The sequence below is a fragment of the Haliaeetus albicilla genome, chromosome 6 (assembly GCF_947461875.1).
Source record: "Haliaeetus albicilla chromosome 6, bHalAlb1.1, whole genome shotgun sequence".
Classification (NCBI taxonomy): Eukaryota; Metazoa; Chordata; class Aves; order Accipitriformes; family Accipitridae; genus Haliaeetus; species Haliaeetus albicilla.
The window spans coordinates 19,991,816-20,006,198 of record NC_091488.1 but is presented as its reverse complement, the minus strand read 5'-3'; the positions used below and the strand labels follow the sequence as shown (position 1 = coordinate 20,006,198).

At 40.9% G+C, this 14,383-nt stretch overlaps 1 long non-coding RNA gene across 1 annotated transcript; it reads right to left on the bottom strand.

Annotated features, from left to right (window-relative positions):
• Positions 1 to 8,281: 8,281 nt before the first annotated feature.
• On the bottom strand, positions 8,282 to 12,145 carry LOC138685588 (uncharacterized). Its single transcript, XR_011324884.1, has 3 exons — positions 11,646 to 12,145; positions 9,443 to 9,609; positions 8,282 to 8,953 (listed from the first exon to the last, which is right to left on the bottom strand). It is a non-coding gene; the product is annotated as an uncharacterized lncRNA (long non-coding RNA).
• Between the last annotated feature and the right edge of the window lie 2,238 nt (positions 12,146 to 14,383).

Below are 14,383 nucleotides of genomic sequence, written 5' to 3'. Positions count from 1 at the left end.
AGTCAAGGAGATAGGGAGGAGATGGGACGAATAGGGAAAAATTACACACCATATGAATTTTTGCAGTTTCCATTCATCTTTGTATTCTAATTGCTCCTTTTGCACTGATCTGACTAAATGACATACCGAAAACCTTTTGAAGGATGTCTGAGGAAGTGTGGCTCTATGTGCTGCCTTCATTGGGCTTGGGCCTCCCCAGTCAGTTGCTAAAGCTCTTTTGACAATTTTAGAGAGACTGGAGACTAAATGCTCTTGGGGGGTGGGGGAGGGGAAGACACTTAATTTTCAGGCCTGAATAGGAGACAGAAATCTTTCAACTACCTAAATGGGTTGCAAATTTCAATGTCTTTTTGCAGCTTAAACTTAGTAAAACTGTATGTGCATTAACAATTCTTTTTCTACTGTCTAATAGTCACAGCACAAAGACAGCGGGTGCTTGCAAAAATATGTTCTGCTGGATTGACTTTGATAGAGACGCAGAGTCTTTGCCATTAGCCAAAACTCAAGTCTTAATAGCAAGGAAGAAAAAGTTTAGTTTGTCAGCAGGGAAAAGAGGCAAAGAGATGCAAGAATGACTTCCTTCAACCTCTACCACCACTGTCTTGTTAAACACTGTCCTGATCCAGTGTTGGGGAAGGTTTCGATATGATCCCAAGAGCGAGATTAAGACACAAACGAGGTCAAATGCTGTACACCCAAGAGTTTTTATTATCAAAAGTATCAAAAGTAGAAAATAGTAGCAATAGGATAGAATGGAAGGCAGAAATCAAGCAAGCAGTTAGGATAGAGTTGCAAGGATAGTCACCACCATGGATTCAGCAGCATCCCATTGGTCCTCAGTCCTCAATTCTTCCATGGCGGGTGCACCCGCTGGATCCTGTGTCAGAGGTAGGAATACAACAATTAGTCTCCCAGTTTTGGGGTCAATCTACAGGGGATATAAGGTGCAAACTTCAGAAATTACGCCCTACAGAGAGTAGGAATTTAGAAATATTGTTGGATGAAGCATGGAGAGTATTTAGTAACAGAGAGGAAGGATATAGGCAAGGGCAAAGGAAATTAATGGCTGTTATCCAGGAAGAAAGAGGAAGAGGGCCTAGACGAGACTTGCCCCAACTGGGTGAGGATCAATGCGCTTTGTGTAAGAAATTTGGTCATTGGAAAAAGGAATGCCCAAGGAACAAGGAGGATCAGAGGGCTCAAACAGGAAGAACGGTAGCCCATGTGAAGGGAGATTGACGGGAACCTGGGGAGTCTACCCTAGCGGATCCACTGGTTATAATTAAGCTAGGGAAAACACAACAAGAGGTAGAATTTTTGGTAGATACAGAAGCAACATACTCGGTTCTGAATCCAGCTTTGATGCCCCTGGGAGATGATTATGTCATGGTGAAAGGAGCGACTGGCCAAAGTGAAAAGGCATATTTTTGTAAACCTTTAGAATACAAATTAGGAAAACAGTGGGGCATTCATAAATTTTTATATATGCCCAACTCCCCAAAGGCACTTTTGGGAAGGGACTTGTTGGAACTATTGGGAGCAAAAACTGTATTCAAAAAGGGAGAAATTACTCTGGAGGTAAAAGATCAGCAATATATTCAAATATTGAGCCTAACCTTAACCAGTCTCCCCCTAGAAGGAAGCATTAACGAGGACATCTTAAACTAAGTGTACCCAGGGGTATGGGCTACCGATGCACCTGGAAGAGCAAAAAGTGCTCCACCTGTTGAAGTTAGGATCAAGGAAGGCCGAAAGCCAGTAAGAATTAAACAATATCCCCTAAAGAAGGAAGACAGAGAAGGAATCTGGCCAGTGATAGAAAAATTTTTGCAGTTGGGATTATTTAAAGAGTGTGAGTCTGAATTCAATACCCCTGTATTACCTGTTCGGAAGCCCGATGGGTCATATCGGGTGGTCCAAGACTTACGGGCAGTGAATAATATAACTGAAGATCTTTACGCAGTAGTGGTGAACCCATATACCCTGTTGACCGTATTAACACCTGAACTGACTTGTTTTACTGTTTTAGATTTGAAGGATGCTTTATTTTGCCTCCCTCTCCATGAATCCAGCCAAAAATTATTTGCATTTGAATGGGAAAACCCCAAGAGTGGTCGAAAGACCCAGCTCACTTAGACGGTGTTGCCACAAGGATTTAAGAATAGTCCTACCATTTTTGGCAATCAGCTTGCGAAAGACTTAGAATCCTGGGAAGCCCTGTCTGAGGAGCGGAAGCTGTTGCAGTATGTGGATGATATCCTGATCGCCACCAAAACAGAGAAAGATTGTATGACATGGACGGTGAGTCTGTTGAATTTCCTGGGACTCCAGGGGTACCAGGTATCCAAGAAAAAGGCACAGGTAATGCAACGCAAAGTTAATTATTTGGGCTATGAAATTAGCGCGGGACAAAGAACTTTGGGACAGGCCCGTAAAGAGGCAATATGTCAAACTCGGAGACCTCAGGCAGTAAAAGAGTTACGGACTTTTCTGGGGATGACGGGGTGGTGCCGATTGTGGATCTATAATTATGGATTGCTTGTTAAACCATTGTATGCATTGACAGCCACTGAGCAGAGACACCTTGAATGGAACAAAGAGACCGAACGAGCCTTTGAGCTACTGAAAAAGGCTTTGATGTTGGCCCCGGCCTTAGGACTCCCAGATGTGAGTAAGCCGTTTCTTCTTTACTCCCACGAGAAGCAGGGCATTGCCCTGGGAATATTAGCACAAAACCTGGGTCCATATCAACGGGCAGTTGCCTACCTCTCTAAGCAGTTAGACACAACTGCAAAAGGTTGGCCTGGATGCCTGCGGGCGGTTGCGGCTGTGATACTGAATATACAAGAAGCCCAAAAGTTTACTCTGTGCCAGAAAATGACTGTTCTGGTGTCTCACACAGTATCAGCAGTACTGGAAGCAAAAGGTGGACATTGGCTCTCTCCACAAAGATTCCTGAGATATCAAGCTATATTGGTAGAGCAGGATGACGTGGAGATTGTAGTCACTAACATTGTCAGCCCAGCTTCTTTTCTCAGCAGGAACACAGGAGAACCAGTACATCATGACTGTTTGGAAATCATCAAAGCAACATACACCAGTCACCCAGACCTGAAAGACAGCCCCATGGAGAACGGGGAAACTTGGTTCACAGACGGAAGCAGTTACGTCCTAAATGGTAATCGACATGCGGGATACGCCGTCACCACCAGCCAAGAGGTAATAGAATCAGGGGCTTTGCCCATGAACACCTCCGCACAGAAGGCAGAAATAATTGCTCTTACCCGCACCCTGGAATTGGCCCAGAGCAAAGTTGTGAACATTTATACAGACTCAAAATATTCCTTTGGAGTTGTACACGCACATGGAGCAATTTGGAAGGAGAGAGGACTATTGAGTTCTCAAGGGAAAAATATCAAACACGCAGAAGAAATTCTGAAGTTACTGGAAGCTGTCCACCTCCCTAAGAAAGTAGCAATTATGCATATTAAGGCATACCAGAAAGTGAGCTCAGATTTGGAAAAACGGAATGCACTGGCAGACAGAGAGGCAAAACAAGTAGCCAAAACAAAGGTAAAAACAGAAGAGGCCTTAATTCCTGATAGGCAGATTTCCCTAGAAGGTAAGCCAGAATACACCAAGGAAGATCAGAAGCTCATTACAGATTTAGAAGGGTCATATAATGAAGAGAGGTGGGCTCATACCCCACAGGGAAAGCTAATCATTCCCTCTTGCTTATATGGCATTTGGTATGGGAGGAACATAGGAAAAGGCATTGGGGAACAGAGGCTCTGTATAATCATTTGATAAGAGAAATTGTGGCTAGAAATTTATACACCACAGTGAGACAGGTGACACAACAGTGTGATCTTTGCCTCCAGACTAATCCTAAGAATACTGCCAACCCGGAAATGGGCCAGATTGGAAAAGGCAATGGGCCTAGACAACAATGGCAAATTGATTTTACAGAACTTCCAAGAAAAGGGGGGTATCGATATTTATTGGTATTAACTGATACCTTTTCAGGTTGGCCAGAAGCATTCCCAACAAGAACAGCTAAAGCTCGGGAGGTAACTAAAATATTGGTACAAGAGATAATACCACGTTTTGGGGTTTCAACAACCATATCCTCTGACAGAGGACCACATTTTGTCTCAAAAATAGTACAACAAATTAGACGCCATTTGGGTATAGATTGGCAGCTTCATACTCCATATCACCCCCAGTCAAGTGGTCAAGTGGAAAAAATGAACCACTTAATCAAACAGCAAATTGTGAAATTAGAACAAGAAGCAAATTTGACATGGCCTCAGTCTCTCCCTTTAGCCCTTCTGCATACACGAACAAGACCAAGGGCGAAAGAAGGACTGAGCCCCTTTGAAATTCTGTATGGACAACCCTATGGGATACAAAGAGGGGTGCCTGTACAAGTGGGGGATGAAATTATGACTTCTTACATGGCAGCATTAGGTAAGCAACTTAATAAAATCAGGAAGCATGTGGTAGGGACTCAAGGGAGAGGTTTGGATGGGCCTGCACATAATATACAACCAGGAGATTATGTGTATATAAAGTCTCTTACAGAAAAAAAAACCTCTGGGGCCACAGTGGGAAGGACCATTTCAAGTATTACTTACCTCCTTCACCGTGATTAGGATCAAGGAACAGAGCGCCTGGATCCATCACACTAGGGTGAAGAAGGCACCCAAAGGACAATGGACTTCACAAGAAAAGGGACCTTTGAAGCTCAAATTTGTGAGACATTGATTGTCATGCTCCTGAGTTGGACTTTGTCCAAGGGGTAGGCTTGGGATCGAAATACTTATTTAAATATGACAGAGAGTATCTCGAAAGTACTAAATTTATCAGATTGTTGGGTTTGTAATCCCCTTCCTCGGGGGAACATGGACCTCCCCTTTTTAGGAATCCCAACCACAAATTGGCCAGACAGGAATGGATCATGCCTTCATGGAAAGGGGAATACCCATCGGGGACCTAGCTTTGATCTGGAGGTACCCGATGACCCTAAAGAGGTATTAATTACTGGCCGTTGCTTAAATATTACTGATAATATTTGGGGAGACATGGATAATTGTAGCCTTGCGGAAAATCTGGGAAATTTTGATAAAGGAAAATTAGAACATCTTGGACTGAACTTAGCTATCAGTTTCTATTATATCCGGAAACCAAAGAGGGGGCCAGGAAAGAAGGGGCGAGAACAAGACAGAAGGGAGCCGCATCTCGGTCCAAGATGCAACATAGGGCCCGGATACTGGTGGCTCTGTGGGTATGGCAGGGCCAGAAAGAGTTTACCCCAGAACTGGAAGGGACACTGTGTTTGGGGGTACCTTGCACCTCAGACCAGTATATTCAAGGGAGCTTCGCCTCCCCGAGGGTTTTTGAGAACACCTTGGCTCCGTGTAAAACGGACTGAAAACCCACTAATTATTCAAGGTACTGAGTACCATAGTTTTGTCGGATGGTTAATCCCCTCTTTAGGGGTAAGCGAGTTGGAAAATGCTATCGTGAATATATCTGCTACATTAGAGGTTATAGAAAATGCTACAATTGATGCAATTCGAGGGCTGCAACTGGAAATACAATCCCTAAGTAAAGTAGTACTCCAAAATAGAATGGGATTGGACATGCTTTTAGCAAAAGAAGGGGGCTTATGTGTAGTTATAAACCAAACTTGCTGTACCTATATCAATCAAAACCAATGAATTGAAACAGATCTTGAAGAGATACGGGAAAAGACTAAAATACTACATGAAGCTTCCCAAGATGACACTTCTTGGGGCTTGACAGGCATATTAGAAAAATTAACCTCCTGGTTGCCAAATTTGGCATGGTTGAAGCAATTGTTTGTCACTATAATAATCATCATTCTCTTGTCTGTGGTCCTTTGCATAGTGGTTCGATGTGGCTTTTTGTGCTGTAAGAGTACAGGAGATTCTTACAGTGAATGGAAAAAGAATCAGTTACGATGAAAACTTGAGACCAACAAATACTTTGAGAGGATGCTAGATAGGGAAAAAATGTATTAGAAATACTAGGATTAGATATAGTAAAAGAATTTACTATTTTCTAGAAAAGGGGGGACTGAGACAAGGGGAGTCAAAAGAATCTCAGTAGACATAATAAAGGGGGATGAAAGATGATGTTTAGTGCTTACATTGTTGAAATTAGCTGTGGCAGAGACAGTCCTTGATAAGAAGAGCTGGCCCCAAGAACTAGCCAATGAGGTAGAGACAGTTCCTGATAAGAAGCAGGAGCTGGCCCCAAGAGCCAGCCAAGACTGGTCTTGCGGCTTGGGTAAATACCAAGAAACCACTGACCCTGCGCAAGAAGAAAGGTTATTAGCAGTGACGAAGAAGAGTCATCTTCATCTCTGTGACCACCAGAAGACCACCATAAAGAGGCACTGTGCAAGCACAGTTGAGAGGAGACTATGGAAATGACCTCTCGGAGCTAATTTTAATATGAAGCGGGGATAGGTCATGCATATGTATAGGCGTATTGTGAATATGTAACACTTGACTGTATAAACTTGAGGCGAACTGCCGAGTCGGGCATGCACGACTGTGGTGGGACTACCCCCCGTGCTGCCCAGCGCTGAATGAACATACCTACTTTACAATCTCACTGATTGTGGAGTCTGTTTTCCGCACGTCAGATACATAAACCTAAAGCATGACTGAGTAAAAAGTGTTGAGCAAATTTCAGACCTCTACATGGGAACATGGAGCACAGAAGAAGGCTGTGACTGAATGAGTTACTGGGACATCTAGAAGGTCACTATGAGTAAGATATTGACAGGCCTTTAGATGGATGGTTACAGAATAATGGGCTCTCTAGTAGTTTTATAATGTTATACGATATGAACATCCTACAACGGCTGCAAGCACAGATGCTTCTTGTCATGTGCCAAGCATCATTAAGGGAGCAAACTGGAGGTAACTCCTCCAACTCTTCACTACCCTACCGAATTGTCTCTTTTTGCCAACAGAGCATGGCTGCACTGCCAGAGGCAATGTCATGCAGAGACACATGAGGAAGGCTGAGAAACACAATAGAGTAGCCCAGGTACAAAACCACCCTAGTGAAAACAGGCACAGTCTCAGTGATTCCATGCTAAAGCCAATCTAGGCACTGAATAAACAGTACAGTAACACATTATAGAAATCAAAGACACTATTTTTGCTGAAAGGATGAATGACATCATCCAGGAAGACTGAAGGATTAGCATGCATCTACTTAAGAAGAACAATAGATGATAAAAATAGGAAAGGTGTGAAACAAGCTATTTGGGAAATATTTACATTACTTTTTGCTTTAGTAGTTTATGTAATAAAATCCTGATGGGGTGTAAGCAGGGAGGTTAAGATGTTTCGGGGCGGGGGGGTCCTCTTAAAAATATCAAGTATATTCATCATTGTTGTTGGCTTCTTTTTTTTTGCCTGGAGATCTCTGTGGATGGCTGGAGAATAACTGGGTCTGTTAAATTACAACTTACATGATACCAAAACCTGAGCAACTGAAAATTGAAAAGTTCCAAGTTTTTAGACTTGGAATATGATAAATCAGTCTTGTAAGCATCTAGCAAACTCAAAAACCCCCACATTTATTTCTGAAATTTCCCACCCTACAGTCTTTTACAGTAGGCCTGGAAAAGGATCCATTAATTTCTTCCTTCAGTCTTACAAACTGTTTTCTTCAAATAAACCCAAAACTTGATATGAACAAAAAAAAAGCCAGAACAAAGTTTACAGGCTACCATTAGTTGCCAAAATCAAGGTAAATAGAAAAAGACACAAAAGTAAATTAAACTTTTTTCAGGCAAAACTAGAAGATACTATTCAGGTTAACAAGTGTATAACCAATCACCTGACAATAGGTTAATAAAACTGGAAATTAGTAAGTTCACCAACAAAGACATGACAGCTGTGAAGAAATAATACCAAAACAATAGAAAATTACCGGTGAAGGGAATTACAGATTCTTCATCACATAGAAGTGGGCACTGCCAGAAAATGCAATAGTGTGTAAGAATATATTCTGTGCAAATATAATAATTCAAAACACTATTGTCTCTTGTAACATTGGATTAGAAAGTTGGATTAGAAAAATCAAGGGCTTAAACAGAAGAAGTATCCATCTTAGAAAAAGAGATTCCTGGCAGACTTTGACTACATGAGTCACAATCCTGAAAATCCTCGCTATTCACTTACTACCTTCCACAGAACCAGCTTAATTCAGGGAACATCAATGCTTCCCTGTGGACCTGAAAGTGCAGTTTCCATGCATGCATAGAAGTGCCCCTTGTACTACTCTTGAGCAGCTTAGCACAAAGCTTATCACCACCAGGGATACAAAAGCCAAGCACTCCACAACTTACAGTCCCTAAAAATGCCTCATGAACACCAACAACCTCAGGTAAGCTAGAAGATGCACTTGCTGCTTACCAATTTGTTTTGTAATGGCAATGGTCATCCAAGTGCTTAATGGTCAGAGCACTTGAGCAGGAGAACCACATTCAGCTGCTCTTTGAAGATTCCCATCAGCCAGGAGAGCCCATTCATCAGTGGTCAACAGGCTATTTTGTACAGAGACACATCCCACCCATCACATCTGAAGCTCTGCAGACCAGGCTCACCAAAACACAGCACTCAAGTTAAGGTTGCCCTGAGAGGAAGACCACTGCAAAAATTACACTTACTCTTCTCCTATCCTTGTGGTCCAAGAAATCTTTATTTTCTGTACTGAGGCACAACACCAATAAAAAGTATAGAAAGTTATTCCTATGATTGCACTTCTAGGGAGGCATCTGAATTTGAATTTCTCCTAGGCAAGGAGAGGAACTGAGATGTCATTTCTCACATTCTGCATTTATGCTCTATTCATCAAGTTGTGATCCTTCATGAGTATTCGATAACAGCACCATCAGGCACACCTTGAAAGACAAAAAGTGAACAAAAGTGCTCACTGACTTGGGAGACAGAAAAAAGAGAAAGGGGTCCAGAGTTTCAAAAGACAGTTTGATACACTAGCTTTATCTTGGACTGAAATTTTAAGCAAGTCACCTGTAGGGTGGGATTTATGAGCCATGCTATTTGTCTGTGTGTCTGGGGCAGGTGAGCCACTAGATTTTGTTGGCTCTTTCTTAGCATACTAGTTAGGTTTTTGTTGTGAAGTGTTTCACTCTTTTCCATGTGTGGCCCAGGTGACTCACTAAATGGTTTTGAGTTATTTTATGAAACCAAGCACCTAGGTGCCTAAGTCATTTGTTGGTAATGAGTAAAGGGAAGTATCATGGACCTAGCACAAGTGCCTCTAGAAGGTAACATTTTAGTGTCTGAAGAACTACGGAAGTGATCACATTTCTTAAACCTTTGTCATATGGGAATAGATATTTCCAGGAGCCTGAGAAGAATTACCTTACCCCATCAAAAAAAAAGGTGCCATGTTCATTTCTCCAGGCTAAGTGGACTCCTCTGTGCTTATTAAAACTTGCTGAACACTCTATATAGGTATTCCAGATCTGTCTTTGGTATTTTACTTTCTAAGGAGACATTACTTTCCTCATTTTGATTTCAGACAAACCATATCCTGAAGATAAAAACAACAGAAGGAAGTTTGTTTTGCAAGAGAAGCAGAACAAGTCAAAAATTACTTTTCAGTATGACTGAATCAATAAAATTGTCATATAATTGTCCAACTTAAAGCCTAGCTGGTTTTGTTATGTTTTCTACTACTTGCACTGCAGTCCAATAAAGTGGAGGTGTTACAAGTAGCAGCACAGAAATTATTCACAAGTCAAAAACTATGCAAAAGGAGAAAAGAAATTACACAGTCACTAAATATTTTGCTAAGACTATTTCTTCTCTTTTTGAGAAAGCAGAACTAACACCATTCCTTAAAAACTGTCTTGCAACCAATACATTTCCAAGACAATTGAAGAAAAGTCCCTTTAAGATACTGTTATTTCAGTTCCCTCACTCTGATTGTGATATATATTATTGTATGGTTCAGTGGAAGGTCTTTAGAGAACATAAAACCTCTGATTCAATATCCTTGTCTCAACCATCTCTGTATGTATAAAATCAATAACTAAACTACAAAAGGTTCCAGAAACAAGCAAATAAACTAATTATAGTGCTTCAGCTTTAATTAGCACTAAGTATTTTCCAAACACCACCACAATTTATCACTGTTGACCTAGCAGTAGCCCCCTTAAGTTCAGGAGTTTGCCTTGTGTAGATTATGCAGAATCAGAGCCAAGGACAAAGGCATTCATTCATTCTGCTGGACATCTCCACCTATAAGATATTTGGGGTTTTATGTCATACTAGTAAATCTTAATGTTTAGTCCACTGGGCCTTTGTCTCAAATTGCTGGATAATACTTAAGTTACACAACATGTAATTGTAACTACTCTCAAAGGACAAAGCAGGCATTTTCAGGAACCTGAGGTGACTAACATATCAGTGCAAAGGAGAATGTGTTATAAGGAAAATAGTCAGCCTTGGGAAAGCTAGAAGAGATGCATTTCTCCCATATTCTGTGTTGGCTTTACTATATATATGAGAACAAACACCAGTGAGGGAACAAGAGGCAAAGATAAATTGTGCCATACTAGCTTGGTTTTCCACCTTCCTGCACCTTGATGTGTACAGATGGAGTGCACATTGGGTGCACAGGCAGCATGATTGATTCCACAATGCCCTCAGGCCAAGGAGGCGAAAGCACAAGGTTGTGTAGCTGAAGGAAGATGGGAAGAGGCTTTAGTGAATAGCTGCATACAGACATCTTATTTAATTCCTCAGATCACAACAGTGTGACAGCATAATCTAACCAGTTATTGCTGTGCAACTTAGATCCAAAACACATCCAGATGAGAATTTTCCACATATGTAATAGTTTAAGCCCATTTTGCATGACTCCAAATGGAAGAGTAAAGTGGGAAACAGAGGAGGTTTATATCCCCTCACATTCCTGCAGGTATGTTAAAAATAAATGGAGGAATCGAAACTCAGCAGTTACCTCTGCAAATAGAGCCCTGTGTCAATGGTACAGAGCCCAGAAGCGTTGCCTTTATTCATCTGAGCTCTTGCACTGAGCCAGTGAATGCCTACAGTAAGGAAGCATTTGTGTCTGGAGACACTGTGTGTGCATAGCTGTAATGCTGTGTGTAGACCATGTCACAGAAACACATAATTAGAGGCTGCCATTTTAGGCCCTGGCAAAACATTTTCATAAGCCTAGCACTAAGATCTGCCACGAGAGGTTCTGACCAAAAAAGAAAATTCAATCTAAGGAAATGATGGTTTGTAAATGATTGGTATCCACAAACATTTATATATACAGCAATATACAGCAAGATTTTGACACATCTCTGCTATCTCTGCTGCTAGAATCCAATCCTCTGCTTATGAATCCAAGCTTCTTAGATCAACAGCTAAAGATCCCAGGCCCCAAGCAGCCCAGCCCAGGACACCTCAGTATCTACAGCTCTGCTCCATCATAATCCTAACATCCCAGCAGCACTGGGAACGCCAGTCTGAGCCTGGGTTTCAGAGCTTCCCACCTCCTTCCCCTACAGGTGGAAGCAAGGCAATCTTTAAAGCCATAGACATATTTCCTACCTTTCCCCAGGAAAATCAGAAGATGAAGATTTTCAAAATCAAAACTTTCTTCAACTTCGTGCTTGCAGAGCAGATTCCAGATGCTGTGCTGTCCTGAAGCACAATGTAAGCATTTTCAGTGTGTCAGAATTTCCCCAGCACAAAAATGCTGAATTTTTTGTTGCTCTCCTGGAAACTCACCTTCAGATCAGATGCATTTTTCAGTTGAAACAAGCATACGTTTTTGTAAATACACAGCTTCCTTGTTCAGTTGGGGTAGTGGAAAACAGCTTATGTGCATATATTCTGTGTCAAAATCAACAACATACTTTTTCTGAATACTGTTTTAAAATAATTAATCCAAAGCTTTTCTCTTAATATTAATGAACACTATCTACTTAAATACCCTGTAAAGAGAAGAGAGAATGGACACTATCAGTGCATGAACAGTCAGCAAGTGTTACAAATTGCAGAAGCCCTGAGGGAAATTCATGTTCTAAACAAGTCAGTGTGTGATTGAAAGTGACACATCAGGGAAGCATATTCCATTCCATTTAAATGATTGTCTTTCTTTAGGCTTTTATGTTGTTTATGATGGATTATATTTTGTTTGCCAGAGATTCTGTGTTTTCATTGTTAGCAAGTGTGCATCTGCTGCTTCAGCACTCCAAGGTACCAGCTTCAATTAGCGTAATATTCTCATTACATTAAGATGTTTATAATGTCTACCATGCAAATACAACAGGGGAAGAGGATAATATAGGTCAGTTTGAGTATCTCAGTTAAATCAAAGGTATGGCCTTTTAAAAGGCAAACAATGCTTTTATTAACACAAATATTACACATATCAAAGTCCCCTGTGTCTTTGGTTATGGCAGGGGCTAGGTACCAGGGGTAAAATAGAATGTATCTATTCTGCTAAATTTGGTACCAGACTGCTATTAAGAAGGAGATAACAACTTGAAACAAAGGCAGGTTCCATCTTCCCAGTTTTGGAGCTACTAGCATTTTTTTGCAGTATTAGTCTTGAACAGGGCTCATGAGAAATCCAGCAGTGTCATGCCTTGCCCATGTATGGGTTTGTGTTTATGGAAGATCTTTTTGCCCCTCTTTTATTCTAGGTCTTTGCTAGATTTTACTAGTTGTTGAAATAATAGATAGTCCCCAAATTGCCCACTAAAATCTGCCTCTAGTCTGTGCAACCCCCAGCTGGGCTTAATGTTATCCTTACTCAGCTTCCCACTCTTTCCACTGCTCCCCTTTCTTTCTTCCTTCCTCATGACACCCACACAGCCTCAGACTCAAAGGACACCATCCCTAAACAAGTAGGAAATAGACAACAAACACCCACTCATCGCCCCTGAATGTTTCCTCCGGACTCATTGACATTCCAACTATCTGCGTTCAGTGTCTCCACATACTGATTTAGCAAAAAAGAAACACTGCTTATAAGTGAGCTGCAAGTAAGCTCACTCTGTACAGATTGTTCTTTGAAGTCTGCACGTTAAAACCTCAAACCCTGAATGAGTGTACCACAGATGTATCAAAACAGTTCATCCAATTTACTACCCTCATGGAAAGGTTCCTTACATCTATGTGTTTTACTTCCTCAAAATGAGGTTGAACACATACACATGCACACATTTCACAATGATATCTCAAGTTCACATATAATCACTTATTACAATCTTTCCCATGAAATGGTGGAAACAATCCTGGAATTATATATGCACTACTATTAATATCATTAACAGTACTAGTACAGCTAGTACTAGTACAGCTGTCAGTACACAGGGTACATGTAGCTTCACAGTTTACTAAACTGCATTATCAAAGAAACCTTGCAGAGAAACTGCAAGCAAAGCTAAACTTAGGAAGAGAGCATAACCTGAAATTTACATTTTATGCATTTGCAGCTGATATGGGTAAGTTCAGAAAAGAGGTAACCCTATCAATCTTCTGACTGACCAGACTACGATAAGGAGTCATATGCTTACTGCCCTTATAAAAGTTTTTTAATCTTTTTAAGCCAAAAAATACACATATATTTATTAATCATCCTATTTAACAATATTATATCATATAACCATCCCACAGTCAGCTAAGAAATACCTGTCCACAAGGCTGTTATTGTACATGTCCCCTACACTTCAAGTATTCATTATTGTTTTATCAATATGAGATTTTGATACTATTTTCATTTTTAGAAACCTAATATTATATCCTAAAAGACTCAACACAAAATTAATCTCTGGTATAATGTTACTGAACTGATTAGAAACACAGCAGGAAAGAATTTTGCCCCTATTCTTTCCTGAAGGTGATGTGAGCAACCATAGAGGTAGCCTGGTTAGAAGGGGAATATTACCGAGCAAAAGAAAATGTCTGCTGATAAATACTGACAGAGAAAGGCCTGCCAGCCTGGAACTGTGAGCCTGGGAACTAGGCATGGGAACCAGAAACATCCTTGAAAAGTGCAACTGGCCTCTTTGAAGTACAGCTGAGGTACTTAGAAACCACAGACAACCTGAGATACTACTGGTAAGTGCAAAAACAAGGGACTGTGATGGCAAGTTACCACCTGAAAAGGTGGAAAACAGTCTGGAAAAATAAAATTGCTCTGAAAGAACAGGAAATATCATCATCTATTGGCTGTTACAGGTGAAAAATAGAAACTAACATCATCAATTGGCTGCTGGAAATAGAATGTCCTACGTCCTCTTATGTCCCTATGTTATAAAAAGGACTTAATTTTTATC